This window comes from Myiozetetes cayanensis, unplaced genomic scaffold (genome assembly GCF_022539395.1).
Source record: "Myiozetetes cayanensis isolate MyiCay16 unplaced genomic scaffold, myiCay2020 scf6-25, whole genome shotgun sequence".
NCBI lineage: Eukaryota > Metazoa > Chordata > Aves > Passeriformes > Tyrannidae > Myiozetetes > Myiozetetes cayanensis.
In genome coordinates, this window is record NW_026087853.1 from 62931194 (window position 1) to 62952531 (window position 21338).

The window sequence follows — 21338 nt, forward strand, 5'->3', positions numbered from 1 at the left end:
CCCTTTAAGCAAAGAAATTTTCCAAATGAATTGGAGCATCAGATTTTGATGGTATGTGGGTGACAATGTCTTTTCTACACCTGCAGCAGGGATAAAAGGTGGTTTTAAATGGCTTCAAACTGAAAAGAGAGTAGGTTTAGTTGGGATACTGGGAAGGAATTGCTGGCTGGGAGGGTGGGCAGGCCCTGGCACAGGTTGCCCAGAGAAGCTGTGGCTGCCCCTGGATCCCTGGAAGTGTCCAAGGCCAGGTTGGAGCACCCTGGGCTGGTGGAAGGTGTCCCTGCCCATGGCAGGGCTGGCACTGGATGGGCTTTGAGGTCCATATCCAAACTGCCTCTCATCTCCCATATCCCAGGTTTTTCCCTCCTCTGCACCATTCCATCCTCAGCTGTTTGTGCTGGGAGCCACACGCACTAAAAAACAGTTTTTGGCAGCGCTGGGAGAGGGAAAGAGGAGAGAGGCCCTGCCAATAAAGAGCCCTCAGCCCCCATCACTGAGCTCAGCACCAGAGCCCCGGTGACAGCTGACAGCAGAGCTGTGTCATCTTTCATTCACACCACTGTGGGCTGAGGGAACACAACCACTGCCAAATCCATCAGGACCAGCCAGAAACAACCAACTCCTTGCTTGGCCCTCCCGAGGCAGAGCCAGGGCTGCTTTAAGAGCTGCACTCGGGGTGTCCCAGCAAGGAGGGGCAGCTGAGCCCTGCCAGGACAGCCCCCACCAGCAGAGCCATCTGGAACGCTGCGGGGTGGGATGGAGGAGGGCAAATCCAGAGGAATCCTGCCAGGCACCACCAGAACGCTGCTCTGAACACTCAGGGAAACGGGGGATTCTGGAGCAACGTTTTGCTCTGCTCCAACAGGGGGGTCTGGGGGAATGTCCAGGGGGAAGGGAAGAGTCAGCACTTTAAAATGACCTTTTCACCTCTGAGACCTTTCTGGAAGGTCTCGAGTAGGTTTTAGTAGGACTGACAACTTTCTTAAAGAAGCAGGAGGTTTAGGGCCATTTTTCTTAACTCAGCTCCACTATTAATGATTTGAAATTAAAACCTGTAGGGCTTTTTTTGGAGAGAATCCTTTGCTGGATGTTCACTTTGGTCAGAGTAGCATTATCTGGGACAAACCAGATGATTTTTATTACGGTTTATTTATTTATTTGTTTGTTTGTTTGTTTTATTAAGGTTTTATTAAAGTTTCTTTTATTAAAGAAAGGGGGAAAAGCTGAAGATTTCCAGCAATGCCTCTGACAACACCAGGGTTTTACCTTCTTCTCTGTAAATGCTTTTGATTTCTTGTTGGATGTGCTCATGTCTTGCTTCTTTCCCATATTTTGCAGCATCTCAGCATGTCTTTTATGGCAGCCTTTCTGGCTTTTTTTTTTATTTATTATTATTTCTAACACCTCCTATGCATAGAAAGAGGTGATAAAAACACTCCTAAAATACAAATAAACAACAGAGCAACATGTATGTCCTCACTCTTCCTCCTACACTTGCTATAATTTTACCCCATCACATTTCCATCCCTCTCCTTCCCTCAGAAATCCAAAGGAACCAGGAAGTCTTTTGCACTGACCATGCTTTTGAAAGACAGTATAGACCTGTAAATTAAAAAATAAAATAAAATTAATTTTAATAATTAAAAAAATTAAGTATTTAAAAATTTAAATTCCATAAATGAGAATATTATTCCAGCTGACAGGATGTGATCCAGGGGGAACCTTTGGCAGCTCCAGTAGACAAATCCTCTTCTTTTAGACTCTTGCCTCATATTTACTAAACTAGAGGAGCATTCACAGGATAGCTGGGCTAGTGGAAGGTGTCCCTGCCCATGGCAGGGGTGGAATGAGATGGATTTTAAGGTCCCTTTGCAACCCAAACCTTCCTAGAATTCTGTGATAATTTGTGCTATGCTGCTCAAATTTTGGAATTTCTGGATAGAGAGTTTAAATTTGTGGATTAATTCTGGAGCATCACCAGGATCTACTTTGGGTTTTTTTGTTGTCGTTGAGTTTTTTGTTTATTTGGGTTTGTTTGTTTGTTTACTGTTTTGTAAGTATTCTCATCTCATCTCTGCCTTCACCTGTGTTAGTACAAGCCTGGCACAAGTTAACCATGATTTAGGTCCAGACACACTAAACTTGTTACAAATTACTCAGAAGCCTTTCCAAAACCTCCAGCTTTGCCTCTGCCAGGCAGGAGATCTGTCCTATCTTCCCTTGTTTTCCCACATTGAACTTCATGAATATTTTCTGTCTTTCCTGAATCACTTTATCCATCCTACTCAGGTGTTTCTGTCTGAGGGAGGCCGTGGGTGGAGCAATGCCAGGACTGCTTTCCCAGGTAATTCTGGCACTTTGGGACAGATTCCGGGTGGTTTGTGGTCCTGGATGCCGATCCGGAGCGCATCCCATCGGATCCAGAGCGCATCCCATCGGATCCGGAGCGCATCCCATCGCTGTGGGCTGTGCTGATGTTTTATGCATGAGGTCTCTGCTCCTCCAGGGCACATCAAAGGTTCGTCCCCCACCGCTGATAAACACGTTCCTGCTCGTTTGAAGGCTTTGTTGTGCTCTGTTCTTTGCTTGTCCCCCCTAATGCAGTGTCAGCCACCCCCCTGCCCTGGCAGTGCCCGAACCTTTGCAGGGCTGGAAGCTCAGCCAGGGGTTTGCTGGGAGTCAGCACGAAGGTGGAGGGAGCCAGGCTCCTCCACCAGGCAGGCAGCTCCAGCAGCAGTGGAATTCCCAGAGCTGGAAGGGACTCACAGGAATCAAATCCAACTCCAGGCCCTGCCCAGGACACCCCAACAATCCCACCCTGTCCCTGGGAGTGCTGTCCAAACCCTCCTGGAGCTCTGGCAGGTTGGTAGATGAAGGTGATTTGGGGCTTTCTAGAACACGTTTTCCTGCTCTATTCTTCCTTAGTTTCTTCTCCTGCCTGGTTTAGGTGTCTACCCTGCCATGGAGGAGCATCTTAAACTGCTGGTGGGTCAGCAGGCTTATGTTTTTCCCTGTTTGCAGAATCCCTGAGGCTGGAAAAGCCCTCCCAGCCCATGGATCCCCCTGTGCCCATCCCCACCTTGTCCCCAGCCCAGAGCACTGAGTGCCACGGCCAGGCCTGCCTTGGACACCTCCAGGGCTGGGCACTCCAAACCTCCCTGGGCAGCCCCTGCCAGGGCCTGACCACCCTTTCCAGGCAGAAATTCCTCCTGCTGTCCAACCTTAATGCTTTATAGGTTGATCACCCAGTTCTCTGGACTCATTGACACCTGTTTGCCTTACACACAATGGCAGAAGTGAGATGTGTCACATAAACCATATCATGTCTCATCCCCCCCAGTGAAACAGGATCTACACAAAGGTAAGGGGCAGGAAAAGCAAAAATAACGTGATTATTAAAATTCCATGGTGCAAGTTGCATCTTTTTATCCTGAAAAAAAAAAGCACTGGGGCATTGTGAGACATAGAATTAATGGAGACAGCCCTTATTAAATGGGTGGCTGCTTCTCATAGTAATAAAAGAATTTATGGGAGACCACGGCAGTTCAGCACAGATCAGCTTAAAATACATTCAGAGGCTAATCATGGAGCCTGAGAGCTGTGCACAGAGTGCTGAATTAATCAGGGCCTCTGGACTATGAAACACTGGGAAAGGGAAAAAAGAGAAAGGGAATCATGTCTGCTCACTGAACTGCCTGTAGCTGAACTGGTGCCCAGGGACCCCTGGAACAGGAGTCAGCAAAAGGAGTGACCTTCATTAGCCAGGCGCTGACTGGGCACTTTCTGGGGCTGCTTTCAAATGTCTCAGGGAGAGAAATGTCAGGGAAAAAACATGTGCTTGGAATAAACAGCAATTCCTGGCCTGTGAACAGCCTGGTTTCAGAGGAAGGTCCTGTTTGGGGCCTCTAAATGACAGCAGGATTTGGGCTTTGTTGCCAACTGCCTGCCTTGTTATTTAGTCTGTTTAGCCCTCAGCTCTCCAGGGGGAAAATGGGTGTAATGATTCCTCTTTCCTCTCAGATTCTCTCTTGTTTCATTGGGTCTGAAAGCACTTCAGTGCAGGGATAACCTTCTGTCCTATAAATACACCCATGCTGGGCACGGGTGTGTGGGGACCCTGCAGGAACACTTTGTGTCGTGTCAGGAGCAATTGTGAGGTGTTTGCACTCGCTGACCATTAATGTAAAGTCAGTGTAGGTGACAGAAACAGTCCTGTCTCTCTGCCAGCATCTCCCAGAGCTCACAGGGATGCAGGGGGGAGGTGGAGGCTCCAGTGGGCACCTTGCTGGGGTAGATCCCCTGCAATTAGAGCATAAATTGACCCGGTTGTTCAGGTGGCAAGTGCACTAATTGCTCAATTTACTTCAGGCAGGAGTGTCCCTGCAGCAGGAGCAGGGAGCTGCTGTGAGAGGATTGCTGCAGAGGCAATTCCTGCAAGGAGGAATGTCCATCAGGAGGCGGTGAGGGAAATGCCAACCTCTGAAGAGAGCTGGCAAAGACAGCCCTGGGGTCTCCTGGGGATTTTGTTCAGATCACAGATGGTCCCACAGGTTCATGCCCTGTAATTGTTTCTCCACTTTGTCCCCCTGTGCTCCCCACAGGGACTTTGAGCAGCACAGCAGACGTTTTGGGCACACTGAGCAGAGTCCTCTTCAGGAAGTTGTTTCACCCTTGGAGACTTCAGGGACTTCCCTGAGTTCCCCATTCCCACGTATGTGAGGAGGTCACTGGTGGTGGCAGATCCTGAAAAAATTATGGAATCCTGGAATGATTCGGGTTGGAGGGACCTTAAAAATCATCCAGTGCCACCCCAGCCACGGGCAGGGACAACTCCCACCACCCCAGGCTGCTCCAACCTGGCCTGAGACACTTCCAGGGATCCAGGCGCAGTCACAGCTTCTCTGGGAATTCCATTCCAGCCCCTCCCCACCCTCCCAGCCAGCAATTCCTTCCCAATATCCCACCTAAATCTCCCCTTTTCCTGCTCAAAGCCATTCCCTGTGTCCTGTCCCTCCATCCCTTGTCCCCAGTCCCTCTCCAGCTCTCCTGGAGCCCCTTTAGGCCCTGCCAGGGGCTCTCAGTTGTCCCTGGATCCTTCTCTTCTCCAGGGGAACCCCCCAGCTGTCCCAGCCTGGCTCCAGAGCAGAGGGGATCCAGCCCTGGGAGCATCTTTGGGGCCTCCTCTGGATTCTCTCCCTCCACCCACCCCAGGGGGATTGCCACCCTGCACAACTCGCAGCTTAGGCAGCAAAAAAAGTTCATGGGAAGGTGATGCTGATAAGAACAAACAGAGAGATTAAGCCCAGCTCCTCAGAGCTGTGTTTAGCCCTCGGATTCCCAGGCAAACAGGAGTCCTCAGGGGCTTGGCACGAGCTGATTGAGTCAGAAAAGCACCAGGATTAGACAAAGCTGACTTTGCTTTCCTTTGATCTGTAACTCTCCTGGTTTTTAAGAGTGAAACGTGGGGCCTTTCCAAGAGCAGGGAACAGAACCCCAAGCTCCCATTGCCAGGTGGGCTCCACAGGGACCTCTGAGGACAGGGATGGGCCAGGAGGTGAGGTGAGGACTTGTGTTTGTGGTGCCAGCGATCTGGAAGTGTGGCAGGTTTGCCACTTAGCACAGAATCCCAGAATGGTTTGGGGTGGAAGGGACCTCAAAGCTCATCTTGTTCCACCCCCTGCCATGGGCAGGGACACCTCCCACTAGCCCAGGTTGCTCAGAGCCCCATTTAGAGACAAGCAGCATTCCCAAAAACCTCCCCAACCATAAACCAAAACACTCCTGAGCTTTAAAATTGCTTTATGCAAAAATATTAATTTGTCATTCAAAGTTTTAATTTTGCCCATTGTATTTTGTTCTACAGAAATTCACATTTCAGGAACACCAGGAAGATGAAGAGTGAAGGAAATGAAGTCCCAGGGGATGAGAAGCACCTCTGGGTGGTCAGGAATTCCTCATGAGATGGTGTCTTCTTGCACTGACTCATCCCCAAGGTGCACATTAAAGACAAAATGATGTGAGTATAAAGATAGGGATGAATCCCAGGATCCCTGAGGCTGGAAAAGCCCTCCCAGCCCATGGATCCCCCTGTGCCCATCCCCACCTTGTCCCCAGCCCAGAGCACTGAGTGCCACGGCCAGGCCTGCCTTGGACACCTCCAGGGCTGGGCACTCCAAACCTCCCTGGGCAGCCCCTGCCAGGGCCTGACCACCCTTTCCAGGGAGAAATTCCTGCTGCTGTCCCACCTGAGCCTCCCCTGGCCCAGCTGGAGGCCGTTCCCTCTCCTCCTGTCCCTGTTCCCTGGGAGCAGAGCCTGACCCCCCCTGGCTCCCCCATCCTGTCGGGCACCTGGAGCATTCCCTGCTCCCACTTTTCCAAGCTGCCTGTTCCTCCAGCAGTTTTTAGCTCATAACCTCCAAGAGCTGTTCCATGAAGCCTCTCAGTCTGGTATAAACCCTGGGATGCCTTTCATCCTGGCGAGTGAGGAGTTTAATGATTTCTCTGTGCTCACTGCCATCTTTCACGTTCCTAAATAATTTTGTTGCAGCCTGTCCTGGTGCCTGTGATGGAGGAGCAGCTGCTCAATTATACCCTGCTGGCAGGGATCCAGGAACTGGACATCAAACAAAACCTGGGTGGCACAGGGCTGGGCTCGTTTGGGTGCTGTGTGCTGAGAACCAGCACCAGCTGCCTTGAGCTGCCACTGAAGTTATTTTAATAAGCAGATGGAAGGAAGGACCTCAGGTGCGGCTCAGATGTGGAAGGAAAGACTCCTCAGAGTGATGACAGAGTTTGGTGGCCTCCAAGTTTCCAGCAGATGGTTCCCCCAGGGCTGGGCACTGATCAGCTCCCACTGATTTGGCAGCTTTGTTTGACTTTCACTTTGTTTGCTGCCAAAAGCCACCTGAAAAATGGCAAGCAGAGCAGTTGGGGAAGGGGGACAAGGGCAAGGTCAGCTGTGATGGAACCAGGATGGTCTCCTGCCATCATCTCCACGTGTCAGGTCTGCCTTGTTAACACTTCAGCACTTTGCTCCATTTCCCATATTTTTCCTGTATTTTTCCCATCACAGTGTGTTCTTATCTGGGAGGAACTAAAGAGTCTGGTAGGCCAAGGAAAGTTAAGCAGATCTTGAATCCTTTCCACAGTTTTCCTCCCCTAAATTGTCAGGTATCTTGAAAAAATATCTTGAGTAAGGAAAGTGCTGGATTTGAAAACTTCTGATGTGCTACAGCTTTTTCCAGCTGTCCTGAACACCAAGATCTTTCCAGGTTTGTTTTATGAAACCACCTAAAAAATCTTCTTTTTATCCTCCTTTTTTTTTTTTTTTTTAATACTGCTTTCTCTGTGACAAAATTAAAAAAAAAAAAAAGAAAAACAACTAAGCAACCCATAAAATCAATTTTCATTTAAATTTTTTACAATTTCCATCCACAGGAGCTTAATTGCAGATCAATGGGTGTTAATTGGCTTCAGCTCACCTTGGAGTTCCCATTCCAGCCATGCAGGAGAGTTTGGAACAGCAACACAAGGTGGAGCCTGGACCTGTTTGGGGGAGCTTTGTCCTGGAGACTTTTGGAGAGGCCTGTGGTTGGTAAGTGGTGAGAAAGGAGGGGTTCAGTTGTGTTTTGATGCTGTGGAGTAGCAGAGGAGATTTTGGGCAGATATCATGTCTTTGTGGAGGTGACACCACAGCATCTTCTTTGGGGAAATATGGAAAATCAGCTTTGCTTGGAGCAGGCAGTGAAATCCCAGAGTAGAAGGAATAGATGAGAAAATTCTCAGCATTAAAGCTGGAAAACTCTGCTCAGGTCCTGCAGTTTCCTGTGCTTTAATCCAAGAGGAATCTTCCTGAGGCTGTCCACTGCCTTGGAGAGAATTAGCTGCTGATCAGATTGTCATTTGAGAGGAGGAATTCTCATTACAAGGATAACATTCCCCCAGTATCAGTTCCCAGGATCTCGTGAAGAGAAATATAAACCTGAAAATGACCACGAGCGAAAATATTGTCCTTTGCACGTTTGATTTTTAAATGTTTAATGCTGACAGATTATTTTTTTATTATTATTTGATGACATGAAAGGGAACCAAGTGGGAGCCTGAGGGTAAAATCACTTCTTATCTAAATAGAAGAGTTTTATTCTGAGCAGATTTCTGCTGTGTCTGTCTGCAGGGTGTGACGAACTGCTGGTTGATGATGTGTCCATGGGGATGGAGATGAGCTTTAAGGTCCCTTCCAAGCCAAACCATTCCATAATATCCCCCCAGACTGTTCCTCAGGCTGGTTCTTCCCAAACCCCTCCGAACAGGTCGTTGGGTTGGGGGCAGCACCACAAACCCTCGGTGATGCTCAGGAGGGGCTGCAGTTCTCCCGACATCCATCAGCACTTCCCAGGAGGATGCTGGATGGGGAGAGACTTGTCTGTGGGATAATCCACGTCAGGAACGTGCCACAGATCCTTTGCTTCGTTCCCATGGGAGAACATTTCCAGCATTTCCAGCAGGCCGGTGGCTTTGGGCTGTCAGGCTGTGCAAAGCTGGTGTTCCTGACAGAGTGCTCAGTAAACATCCTTATTCCCACAGGGACAGGACAAACAACCACCTTTCCCAGCTCTTTTAGGGCTTTTTTTTTAAGGCTTTTAATGCAGGGATTTTAATCAAGAAGGCAGGCAGGATAAACCACTGACTGATAGGTTTGACTGTCATGCCAAGCCCCCCATGGTGTCCTTTGGGGATGGGAGGGGCCAGGGGGGGCAGGAAAACATTAATATCAACAATTAAAAAACTCGATTATGCCAGAGCAGAGAAGAGCAAGAGAGGAAAAGCAGCTTCCAAAGCTCATCCAGAGCAAGAGCACAATGGGATGATGTCATTAACATTAACAGGTGGCATTAATAAGAACCCAGGTGAACACTTCCAGAGAAGCCACAGCTTCTCTGGGAATTCCATCCCACCCTCCCAGCCAGGAATTCCTTCCCAATATCCCATCTCTCCCTGCCCTCTGGCAGTGGGAAGCCATTCCCTGTGTCCTGTCCCTCCATGCCTTGTCCCCAGTCCCTCTCCAGCTCTGCTGGAGCCCCTTTAGGCCCTGGGAGGGGCTCTCAGGTGTCCCTGGAGCCTTCTCTTCTCCAAATCCCATTAGGAATTCCCATCTATCAGTAGTACAAACAAGCAGAGACTTACTGTTGGATTTTGAATTTTCCAGGCTTTTCTGAGGAGGAAAGGAATGACCTTCAGATCTTCGAGGGAAAACCACTTTCCTCAAAGGTTTGAACAACAAGTGTGTGTTGAATTATCTGTGCTGCACAGAGAGAATTCTGCAATCTACAGGCACTTCTATTAATATAAAATGCTAATATCCACAGTTTATTTTATCCTTCTTCTCTTTAAAGTCAGCACTGTAGTCCTCATGTGTATCCTATCTCACCAGAGCGAAGAAATGTGACTTTATTTCTTGTTATTTTACACTTGATTTCGTTTCAAACCCTCCGAATTTTTTTTTTTTCTCCTGAGAGTTTTTTGTTCTTGAATTTCTTGTGGGTTTTTTGTTGTTTTTTTATTTCACAGCTTCCACAGAGACTTCAGGCTCTTGTCAAAGCCTCCTTCTCAGCTCCCGTGACAAGTGCCCTTGCATAAAGAAATGTTGTATTTTAAATGGAGAGGCAAATCAAAACTTCATTATTTCACTTTCCAACTACTTCAGTCAGCTCATTTCCTCTTCCTTATCGAGAGGTCCCACAGCAGATTTTCTTCTTGCCAGGAGTTTCCAGTAACCCTAATTTTGTGTTTCAAAGCTGTTGGGGATGCAAGGGCAGGGTGGAATTGCTGGTGTTTTGGAGACAGGAATGTCCTGGGATGTTGGTCAGTGAGGTCCCACTTTGCAGGGTGATCTCAGGTTGAGTCTCCTCCCGAGTCTGAGTCCATGGACTTCGTGTCTGAGGGCAGGACGTGGCACTTGCCACTTTTGTCACATAAAGCAATTAAGATACAGGAGAAACGCTTGGATATCTTCTCTCTTTTAATTTGATGGGACGTTTTCAAGTAGTAGTTTTTCCTCTGTGTTATTTTTATGGCATTGTTTCATTTGCAGCTCTTGGACATTTTCTGTTTGAGTGGGGTCTCTTTGGAGTCTGTGGCCTCTGCTCCAGGAGGGCTCCAGGAGGTGTTTCCAAGCAAAACAGCCACAAATTTAGCAATTGTTGGGAGCACTGCAACCAGCTGTGGAGGCCTCAGCTAAAGAAAGGAATGGAGAGGAAGAAGATTTTCTGAGGGCTGGAGCCCCTCTGCTCTGGAGCCAGGCTGGGAGAGCTGGGGGGTTCCCCTGGAGAAGAGAAGGATCCAGGGAGACCTGAGAGCCCCTTGCAGGGCCTAAAGGGGCTCCAGGAGAGCTGGAGAGGGACTGGGGACAAGGCATGGAGGGACAGGACACTGGGAATGGCTTCCCACTGCCAGAGGGCAGGGAGAGATGGGAGATTGGGAAGGAATTGCTGGCTGGGAGGGTGGGCAGGCCCTGGCACAGGTTGGGCAGAGAAGCTGTGGCTGCCCCTGGATCCCTGGAAGTGTCCAAGGCCAGGTTGGAGCACCCTGGGCTGGTGGAAGGTGTCCCTGCCCATGGCAGGTGGTTGGAACTTGATGATCTTCAAAGTCCCTTCCAACCCAAACCATTCCACAATTCCATGATTTTCCTGATGGACACCACACCAGTTCAGCCCAGTCATCCAAGAACCTTTCCTGTGCTCTGAGGAGCCATGGGGAGAATGCAGTAAATCCAGGAACTGGTTGGTGATAAGGAATCCCGTGGAAATAAATTCAACAGGGCTCTGAAGCCTAAATGAATATCTCAGTACCTGGGTAAATCTTCTCCTCTTTATTAAGTCCTGCGAAGATTTATTAAATCTCCTATGGCTTAAGAAATACAAAAGAACTGCAATATTAAGAGAGAGGGGATTGTGTATAATTCACAATTTAATAATGGTCAAATTGCTTGATTGTATCTTTTCTGCTGTGATGAATATTATGAAAAGTTATATAACCTCATATTTGTGGGAAATTTATGCAACACAAAGATGTTCAGATGGTTCAACCGTAAATAATGAAAATAAATCACTTTGTAGCCGTAAATAACTTTGGCATCAAGGTTTCTACTTTAGGTATTTTATTGCAGCATTATTTTGATCAGAGGAATTGATTTTTTTAAACATAAATTGAATGTACGCAATTCACTTTTATTAACAGTGTAAAGTTTTGATTTCTTCTCGTCCAGTGTGGAGATAAATCTGGGTCCACCTCCCACTATCCCAGGTTGCTTCTGGGGGTTTCATGGAATCATGGAATGGTTTGGGTTGGAAAGGACTTTAAAGATTGTCCAGTGCCACCCCCTGCCATGGGCAGGGACACCTCCCACCAGCCCAGGGTGCTCCAACCTGGCCTGGGACACTTCCAGGGATCCAGGGGCAGCCACAGCTTCTCTGGGAATTCTATTCCAGGGGCTGCCCACCCTCCCAGCCAGCAATTCCTTCCCAATCTCCCATCTCTCCCTGCCCTCTGGCAGTGGGAAGCCATTCCCTGTGTCCTGTCCCTCCAGCCCTTGTAAAAAGTCTCAGTTTGTTCTCAGCTCCTTCAGGCCACAATCTGGTCTCCCTGGATCCTTCTCTTCTCCAGGCTGAACAATCCCAGCTCTCCCAGAGCTCCCCACAAGCTGCATGCAGGGATAAAAAATAGGTTGTACTTGTAAGAAGAAATTCTGAGTTCAACTCTGACACTTCCTTCATCAAATAACAGAACTTTCTTCCTTTTTCAGCCTGACACGGAGGGTGAGAACAGAAACCCCTCTGGGAAGGAACCAGGTCAGTCCCTGTGTGGTGTGGGCTCAGCTCCACTTACAGAATTCACTCCAAAATACATCCATTTCTGGCTCTCTTATCTCCAGTCAGCAACAGAAAGGAAAACCAGTTGATCTGCATGAAACTCTCCTTGACTGAATCATTTCAGCCCCACATTTCCCCTCCAGCACCATCTGCCCCCAGCCCCAACCAGCAGCACCGGGGAGGTCGGGAAATCCCACCCTGAGCCCTGGAAAACATCATTTTCCTGTTTCCAGGGATTCAGCCTGGCTGGCTGGATGAGGCTGGACATGCAGGGAATGCTGACTGGATTAGTGACCCGTGGAAGGGAACAGAGCTAATCCCATGCCAGGCTTTACTGCTCTCCTGAGAAAAGGTCCCGAGGCTTTAATGGGATCACATTTTACACGAGAACTCGAGAAAGAAACAGCCCACCCTCCAAACTCCACGTGAAATTTTCTTCATCTGCTTTACCCACATGGCTGGCACTAAAAATGTTTAGGAATTTTCTAATTTCTTCCCATTTTTTGATGCTGCTCGTCCAAGGTAGAAAAAAAGCACATTTATTTATGTATCTAGCTATTTAATTAGTTCTTTTTAAAACTTTTTGTTTGTTTGTTTTAGGTATTTTCTAATTTCTTCCTATTTTTTTTGATGCTGCCTGTCCAGGACAAAAAACCCCCAACATTTATTTATTTATTTATTTATTTATTTTAACATTTTTGGGGGCATTTTCTAATTTCTTCCTGGGTTTTTTTTTTGATGCCTGTTCAGGACAAACCCTCCCACATTTATTTATTTATTTATCTCTTTATGTGTTTTTAGTTTTCTGGGTTTGTTTGGTGGTTTTTTTTTTAGGAATTTTCTAATCTGTTTCTGTGTTTTGATGCTAACTGTCCAGGGCAAACCGCCTCACATTTATTTATTTGCACATTTATTTAAACATTTTTAGACATTTTCTAATATCTTTCTCTTTTTTTGATGCTGTCTGTCCAGGAAAAACCCACTTTTTTTTTTTTTTTTAATGTATTTAACTATTTATCTATCTATTTATCTGCCTCTCTGCCTGTTAATTTTTATTTTTTCCTGCCTTGCTGCAAAGATAAAATCAGGAAAAGATTAAAAAAAAAGGCAAAAAAACCCCACCAAAAATCCCACTATTGATGGGATCGGAGACAGAAAACCCGAGAATGTTGGTCGTAAAAAGCCAATTTCAGAATTTGGGATGTGGAAGTGGAATATTTGGGATTTGGGAAGTGGAAGATGGAAGTGCCCCTCCCCCCTCGCCTGAGCCTTCCTAAAGCTCTTCTCACATCTTGGAAAAAGATCCCGAGGGGCCTCCCAATGGAACAAAACCAGCCTGGAAAAGGGGATTGGAATAGTCCTGGTGGAGATCACCAGGACAGGAACGTGTGGAGGGAACTGCTCTGTTTGTTGGGGACAAAAGGAACCCCCCCCCCCCACATGCAGGGCCCTGCTAACGAACCCATCAGCTGTGCTGCTGTTAATGAGCTGGGCTAATTAAATCCTGAGGAGGCAGAGCTGGAGCAGATGGAGCTTGTCAGGATTTCAATGCTCTGCAAACCCTGTTTCCTACAGAAACAGGACTGGTTGTCTTGTCCAGGTTTGTATCCCAGAGGGGGTTTCTGGAGCCCAGCCCAGCGCTGCAGATTTTACCCTGGCACCCCTAAACTCGAGGAGTGAGGAGTTCTTCGTGTGGCATGTCTGGATTTTTGGGGGGTTCATGGAATCCTGGAATGGGTTGGGTTGGAAGGAGCTTAAAACCATCCAATCCCACCCCCTGGCCATGGGCAGGGACACCTTCCACCAGCCCAGGGTGCTCCAGCCTGGCCTTGGACACTTCCAGGGATCCAGGGGCAGCCACAGCTTCTCTGGGAATTCCATTCCAGGGCCTGCCCACCCTCCCAGGGAAGAATTTCTTCCTCAGTATTTAGTGGACTCAAAGGTTTATTCCAAAGAGCTTCCCGTGGAGGGTTCCCCAGGGAATACACAAAATCATTCTGATATTGGCAAAAATCTCGGCAGTAACACCATTTTTTCCCAGATGTGAAAGTGCTGTGAAAGTGCTATGAATAATTATGAAAAGGAACCATCCAACTGTCTCCAGCTTTTTTTTTCCAGATGGACAGAACCAAGGAGACACCAACAACACCCTCGAACGGCCCTTGGCCCTCAGGGTCTGGGGTTTGCTGTTGATCCTCACATGGGACTGACTGTGAAATTCAGGTAAAGCCCCTACTTTGTGGATGTCAAAGTGTAGGACAGGGATTTCCCCTCAGGAAAAGAGAAAAATCCCTGCCTGGCTGAAGGCACGGAACAGCAGAAGCAGCGATTTTTGGGTAGAAAAACACTAATGTTGGGAATTATATCTTTGGTAAATGCGTGTCCTTTCAGGCTTCTGGTTTTGTCCTGTTTTCAGCTGACAGTCTGAGAGTGCATGAAAATAACCACACTTAGATGGGAAGGAATATCCCAAAGGAATTGCTGTACTGAGGCACTGGGGATGTTTTAATGGATCCTGTCTGTGCTCAGGTCTCTGCATTCCAGACCTTTCCCTTTCACCCACACAGCTCTACACAGAGCCCAAAAAAATCATGGGAAATGCGGAATTTTTGTGCTGAGGGGACTAAACAAGGGACACTGAGGTGTTTTATGAACCTTTGATGGATGTTCCAGACTAAGGGAATGATGTCTGTGTGTATATCTGTGTAAACAGATAAATAGGGAAGGGGATGGAATACTGGGAAATGTGGAACTTGGCATAACATCTATGGACTGAGGGGTGGATGTTGCCCTGGTCTCAGCTGGGATGGGGTTAATCTCTCCTCAGTAGCTGTCCCAGGGCTGTGGGTTGGATTTGGAAGGAGAAGGGTGTTGGTGACACGCTGGTGGTTGGGTTTATTTGCTAAGTCGAGTTTATCCTAAGCCCTAATCAAGGACTTCTGTCCTTGTCTCGTGTTCTGCCAGTGAGGAGGTCCTGGAGACTCTGGGGGAGATGAGAGTCCAGAGAGAGCTGAGATAGGAGAGATGAGGAGGAGATAGGAGGAGCTACATGGAGAGATGGCAAAGATATGGGATCTGGGACCTAAACTGAGAGGAAATCAAGCGATAGGAAATCTAGGACTACACTGAGAGGATGACAAAACCATGAGATTTAGGACCTACCCAGATGGCAAAGGTGTGGGATCCAGGACCTGCACTGAAGGGAAGCAAAGATGTGAGATCTGGGACCTAAAATTTGAGGAAGGCAAAGATGTGGCATCTGGGACCTACACTGAGAGGATGACAAAAATAAGAGATCTGGGACCTCAAGAAGAAGGCAAACCCCACTAACCAACACAACTGTCAGAGCTGAGATTCTCATCTGAGCAGCACTTTGACCTTCTGCCCATGGCCAACCAGCCCAGAGCACCCCCAGACTGCCGAGGCAGAGCAACCCTATAAATCCTCCTCGTTTGGAGGAGAAGCTGAGCCTCTACTGTACCATTTCCCTGCTTTAATTATTTATTTATCCCCCTTCCACATCTCTTAATTAAATCATGTATTTACATTAAAAAACAAAAAAGCCTTGCCATAATCACCTCTCTGTGCTGAACAAGCCACAACCTGCACTTCCATTATTACAGGACTGTTCCCTATTATATTTTATTCCCAGCTATTAAAGGTGAAAGAAAAAGCAGAATGAAGGAGCACGTGGCTGCTCCAGGATGGCAGCAGCTTTGCAGGATCCACAAGGTCATTTGCAACTCACTTAATTAGGGTGTTCTCCACGTTAACAGCTGAAAAGCCGTTCCAAGCGATTTATTGTATGGGCTTTGCTAAGCAGAACATGAGCTGGAAGGGGGTAAAAGCAACTGATGTGCAAGGAAAAAATTCCTTTTCCATCCATGCATCCTTCTTCCTTTAGACACATGAAGATACTTTGGGAAAATATACAGGGAACTCCAAAAAAAAAAAAAAAAAAAAAGGAATATTGAAATTAGGCTGAACAGTCAGACCAGGCTGTGCATTTGAACCACTGAAGTTCATCTCCCTTCTCATTCTCAGCTCCAAGGGATAATTTCCTTTGAATGAATGTTGGGTTTTTTCAGGCATTTCATTTCAGCTGGATGACAAATCGTTTCTCCAGAACCAAAATTGTCTCTGGGAATTCCACCCTCCCTCCTAATATCAAAGAGGAGCTTGTTGAGATATTTACTTTCAGGTCATTGAGAACTGAAAGAGGATATTTTTATTTTCCAGCCCGGTCCCTTCTGCTACACTTGGCCCCAAAGTATCACTGAATTCCCAGGCACAGGCTTTTCCTGCAATCCTTGCAGGAGCTGGGGAGAGATTCCTGCCTCCCATGAGCTTGGAATGCAGGTCCCATCCTCACCAGAGGGGCCAGAGACAGATTCCCACCCAGCTGACCTCAATAAATTTACCCAGTGAACTGCAATTAAACTGAGTATTCCCATGCTGAACCGAGACTTTGGAACCACCCCAGTAGGAATTACAGGGACATCCTGCAGGAAAATGCCAGAGACTCCTAAATTTGCCTTGTTTTACACAGTGCAGAAGATGAAATGTCTGAATTCCAAAGGAATCAGCTTGGCCACATTATTCCCCTTCTGACTATGAATCACTGTGACACTGGAGAGGGAAGATGTGGAAAAGCCCAAATACAACTTCCACTAAAGTCGGTGAGTATTGATTTATATATGTTGTAACTTATGTAATTATTATTAACTTATTATAACTTCTATATTTATATAAGAAAAGAATAATGAATGGGTATAGAATGGAGATTAAAGGCACTCTAATGAGTCATTATTAACCAAATCCTGGCCAACCTGCTGCTTGAAGTTTTACCTCTGGGTGTCTGCAATCATTATTTCTTTAAAGAAGCATAAAAACATTCCAGAAATGTTCCAGAAATGTTCCAAAAATATTCCAAAACTGAGCCACTGCTTCTGTTCCCTTTCCTGAGCACCATTCCATTGTGTTTTCCAATGAGCTGCAGCACCTCAGGAGTTCCTGTCCCTGACATGATGCAGTGGAGCACTCGTGTTTTCCATGGAGCAGCACGGATTTACTGCCCCTGACACCCTGCTGGGGAGCCTGAGGGAATCCTGAGCTCTGCCATCCTGCAGATGGCATCCCCTTTGCCTCTTCCAGCCCCACGTGGATGTGACAGAGAACGTGTCCTGCTGCCTGGGACAAGGAATTGCTGTGCCAGGGCATCACAATCAGCCACTGGGGTTCCATCCCACATCCAGAGGGGCTCCATGGATGGCTCAGATGGCTCTTTCCCTAAAATGCTAAAATAGCTGCAGCAGTTGGGAAATGCCAGTCCTGTTGGGATTAGTTGGGATATCCTTCCCAAAGCCCTGAAATGGCTTTGCTGGTGTGTCCTGCAACATTCCCCAGGTGCCACATCTGGACACAAAGCTGCTGCTTAAGGTAGAAATCCCATCTTTGAGAACATTCCCCCAAAGCACAGAGCTGTGTGCAGGGGTTTATGGATCCATCATCATCCACTGGCATGAGGGATGATCCAAGGAGCTGGGATCTAAAGGAGAACCAGTTAATTGGTTAATTGTACAGAACAGGGACAGGAGGAGAGGGAACGACTTCCAGCTGTGCCAGGGGAGGCTCAGGTGGGACAGCAGGAGGAATTTCTCCCTGGAAAGGGTGGTCAGGCCCTGGCAGGGGCTGCCCAGGGAGGTTTGGAGTGCCCAGCCCTGGAGGTGTCCAAGGCAGGCCTGGCAGTGGCACTCAGAGCTCTGGGCTGGGGACAAGGTGGGCATCGGGCACAGGGGGATCCATGGGCTGGGAGGGCTTTTCCAGCCTCAGGGATTGTGGGATAAGAAAGATAAAAAGCTGGAAAAGAGCTACCAAAGTGGGGCTACAAAGACAGTGATGGGTCTGGAGGAGGAGCCATCTGAGGTCACTTGGTTTGTTCAATTGCAGGAGAGTGAGAGCAGAGCTCAGTGGGGTCTGCAGCTCCTCCTGAGGGGCAGCTCCATCTCTGCTCCCTGTGAGCAGGGACAGCACCCAGGGAATGGCTGGAGCTGTGCCAGGGCAGGCTCAGGTTGGATCTCAGGACAAGGCTCTTCCCCCAGAGGGTGGTTGGCACTGAACAGGCTCCCCAGGGCAGTGGGCACAGCCCCAAGGCTGCCAGAGCTCCAGGAGGGTTTGGACAATGCTCTGAGGGACAGGGGGATTGTTGGGGTGTCCTGGGCAGGGCCAGGGGTTGCACTGGATGATCCCTGTGATCCCTCCCAGCTCAGGGTATTCTATGATTCTGTGACAATGTCAACACATCACTTCTGGGTTTTCCATTTTCCTGTGATCTCATTCTTCCCAGTGTAAATGTGCTTTGCTGCTCATCGGATTTCACAGCTTTCTGGGGGAGAAAATGAAGTTTGTTGACAGGTCCTGTGGTCTGAGAGTCCACCCTGTGTGCCATGAGCAAACAGGGCATGTCCTGCAGCTCCTCTCGCCCCCACAGCACTTCCCTGCCTGTGTGAAGTGTGTTCAAATGCCATTTTCACCTCAAAATCACTGAGCAGACTCTCTATAAATTTTAAAGCCAAGGTTACTGCCCTTCATACGTGGTTTGCATCAGCACTGTCTCTCCACAGGGAGGATTTTCAGTAGCACAGTCAGGAAAAGGCTGGCATTGTTGGCCACCAGCTGCCCTTGGCAGCTCTGGTCAGAGCCCCAGTGCCATCCCACACGAGGGCAGGGAGAGAAGGAGCACATGGAATTGTGTGCCAGGAGCACAGAGCTCACCAGGATGAGGACATCAGGTTTGCAGACCCCTTGGGGTGTTCATTCCTGCTTTCTTTGCCTGAGCTCCAGTTCGTTGTGACTCTGGAAACTGGACCAGTTTACTGGCAAGAGGGAATTCTCTGCCTCCCAAGGAGCTGTTGGAAGTGGGGTGAGTAACCTGGGGAAGGGCAGGAGCTGTTCTGTTCCCTGAGTGTCCCTTTTTTATCTCCAAGATGAGGCACAGCCCTGTGGGATTTACTGCTCTCAACCAGTACAACGTTTCCTAAACTTCTGGTGTCATCCAGGGACACGTTTATATTGGACATGGATAACTGAGTGGGAAGGGGAGAGGGAGAGCAGCAAGCACAAGGTATTTCCTGCCCTGCCACCCTCAAATAGCAAAGCTCCTCCATGTGTCAATAGCTGGAGCAGGGAGAGCAGCAGAGCCCCTCTGGACTCTGCCCCAGCTCTGTGCTGCAGTAAATCTGGATTTCTGGCAGGGTTCAGATTTATGGACCAAAAAAAAAATCAATTTCTAGACTCAGCCACCCCAAAACCATGCTGTGGTGGTTCTGCACCTGAGAGGAGTGAGCAGAACATGAGGCAGCTCCTGGCTGGAGGGTCCTTGGGCTCTGCCCCGAGGTGAACCCGAGGTGTAAAGAACTGAATCAATCAACGAAGTGCTGAAGGTTCACGGGCAGAAAAGCTCTGGGTTGTTACCTGGGGACCAGCACAGGCAGCCAGAGCCCCTCTGTGCCCACTAAACCATGTCATGAAGTGCCACATCCATTTATTCTTTTAGGTTGTTCAGAGGGAGAGGAAAGTGCCTTAATTTCTGTGCTGCTGTATTTCACTCATTATATTTATTTTTTTAATACTGGGCTCATTTATTACAAATGCTTATTGTGCCTTGAGGTCGATTTTCTCAGCAGTTCATCCTTCCTGGAACCGCTTTGCTTTGCTTCCCTCGCTGCCAGCCCAAAGCCTGGCCCACCTGAATTGCTGCTTTTTATTATGTTGGGGTTTTTATTATTATTTTATTGTTTTATTTATTTTTTATTACCACTTTTAGCTCCAGTTTCTCTGAGTGCCTCAGTGGTTTGGGAGAGATCCCGAGGCCCTGAGTCCTCGTTCGGCTCTGAGCTGAAAAGGGGCATTTATGTCTTGGCAGAAGTCTCATTTTCCGCCCATATTCTTTGAGTGCAGCATCTCCAGGAGGAAAAAATGTACTTCTTAGATGGCCAGTCAAGAATTACAGCTCCCTGCCTTACCTGAGTGCTCTCTTTGTGCTGCTCTGTGTTTATTCCTTGCTGTGGAGGATGGATAGAGCAGCCACTCAGCCAGTAAAACACTTGCCACGGCAAACTGCAATATTATCCTGAGCTCCTGCAGCGTTCCACATCCAGCCCCAGCAATCCCTGCCTCCAGGTGACAGATCTCCCCTGGGGGAGCTGCAGAGCTGCATCAGCTCACAGGGAGCTTCCTGGGCAAATTTAGCCCTCCCTGCCCAAAACAACGACTGCAAGAACGGTTCGGCTGTTCCTAAGTGGGGAAAGTGTCTCCAGTCCATCAGTCTGCCCTCTGTGTTATTCAAAGCAAAGCCTGGGGGAAATGGTTAGAGGGGTTGGTTCCCTCCTTGCAGCAGGAGTAGTTACAATTTCATTCTATTTTTAGTCCACTGGAGGTAAAGGGGTGAAGTAGAGCTCAGTACAGAGAATCAGGGAATGGTTTAGGTTGGAAAAGCTCTCTGAGCCCATCGAGTTCAACCATCCCAGCACTGCCCAGGCCACCCCTGCCCCCTGTCCCCAAGTGCCACATCCACAGGGCTTGGAAATCCCTCCAGGGATGGGGACTCCCTCCTGCCCTGGGCAGCTGTGCCAGGGCTGGACAGCCCTTTTGGTGGGGAAATTTTTCCTGCTATCCAATCTCAACCTCCCCTGGTACAACTTGAGGCCATTTCCTCTTGTCCTACCAGGAATGACCCCTGGTATTGACTGCAGCACCTACTGAAATCAGCAAATAGAGATGTATTTTTAGCCAAGAAAAATAAGAAGATGTATTTTTAGATGAAAAGATCTGGGGGGAAAGAAAATACAGAGTTTTTGTAGGATACTTCGTAGGATACTTTTGTAGGATACTTTGTTGAATCTCCACTGATGCCAGTACACTGGTTGCCCTGGGGGCTTCACTCAGAACTGGCTATTCCCCCCAAAATTCCAGGCTCCTGAGCCCTGGCCATCTGCTCCCTGGAGGTTTAGGCTGCCCCAACCACCCTGCTCAGCTTCTTGCACAGGTCACGGTGCTGGAGGTGGTACTGGTTGGGCTGGGAGCAGAGTACATCAAGAAGGTATGTTTCCATTTTAAATATGGGTTTAAATATCTATTTATTAAAAGCAAACACATAAACCCCTTTAAAACCTGTTGGTAGCTAAACTGTGGAAGTTGTCATTGGAATAGCCTGGGTTGGTTTGGAGAGCAGAGCCCAGTGAACTGGTTTTTCTCATTTAATTATGTCAGGTTCTCTCCTGAGCTATCCAGCAGCAAAAAAAAAAAAAAAAAAAAAAATAGTTGCAGAAAGACATAAATTATTAAAAAAAATATATCATTTTGTCTGACTTAATTTTAGACTTGGCTGATCTGAGGTTGAACAAGGAGGTTTAGTCTGTTGTAACCGGAATTACCGAGTGCAACAAGAACAGTGCTGGTGTCGGGCTGTGC

At 48.0% G+C, this 21338-nt stretch overlaps 1 protein-coding gene and 1 long non-coding RNA gene across 9 annotated transcripts in view; one reads left to right on the plus strand and one right to left on the minus strand.

The window, feature by feature from the left end:
- Positions 1-11428, minus strand: part of LOC126650661 (uncharacterized) — a 46086-nt gene extending 34658 nt beyond the window's left edge. Inside the window, exon 1 of the long non-coding RNA XR_007631459.1 lies at positions 11398-11428. This is a non-coding gene — a long non-coding RNA (uncharacterized LOC126650661). The remainder of the gene's footprint in view (positions 1-11397) is intronic.
- FANCM (FA complementation group M) overlaps positions 1-21338 on the plus strand; it is a 316043-nt gene that overhangs the window by 208369 nt on the left and 86336 nt on the right. The window contains exon 24 of one of the 8 annotated variants that reach the window (XM_050335678.1): positions 10520-10566. The exons of 6 other annotated variants lie outside the window; for them this stretch is intronic. The gene's annotated coding sequence lies outside the window, so the exon portion shown is untranslated. Of the gene's footprint in view, positions 1-194; positions 256-10519; positions 10567-21338 lie in introns of those variants that run through there. One more of the 8 variants, XM_050335683.1, reaches the window with a different exon arrangement.